This window comes from Palaemon carinicauda, chromosome 16 (assembly GCF_036898095.1).
Source record: "Palaemon carinicauda isolate YSFRI2023 chromosome 16, ASM3689809v2, whole genome shotgun sequence".
Lineage (NCBI taxonomy): Eukaryota > Metazoa > Arthropoda > Malacostraca > Decapoda > Palaemonidae > Palaemon > Palaemon carinicauda.
Genome location: NC_090740.1, coordinates 6810838 through 6811464, shown reverse-complemented (window position 1 = coordinate 6811464; position 627 = coordinate 6810838).

The window sequence follows — 627 nt, the reverse complement described above, 5'->3', positions numbered from 1 at the left end:
AGGTCAGATTTTGTGTTAGACTACAGCATAGAGTCGTTTTATGGGTATAAATGTGGTCATCGCATATTTTCGCTCTCCGGCTAAAATTATAGAAGATATATGAGTTTTTATTGAAAAAGGGCCCTATTTTTGGGGTCCGAATCGAGTAAGGGCCAGGGTCAGAGATAATGCCCCAAATTTTTCGGTGTCAGATTTTGTGTTAGACTACAGCATAGAGTCGTTTTATGGGTATAAATGTGGTCATCGCATATTTTCGCTCTCCGGCTAAAATTATAGAAGATATATGAGTTTTTATTGAAAAAGGGCCCTATTTTTGGGGTCCGAATCGAGTAAGGGCCGGGGTCAGAGATAATGCCCCAAATTTTTCCGTGTCAGATTTTGTGTTAGACTACAGCATAGTCGTTTTATGGGTATAAATGTGGTCATCGCATATTTTCGCTCTCCGGCTAAAATTATAGAAGATATATGAGTTTTTATTGAAAAAGGACCCTATTTTTGGGGTCCGAAACGAGTAAGGGCCAGGGTCAGAGATAATGCCCCAAATTTTTCCGTGACAGATTTTGTGTTAGACTACAGCATAGAGTCGTTTTATGGGAATAGATGTGGTCATCGCATATTTTCGCTCTC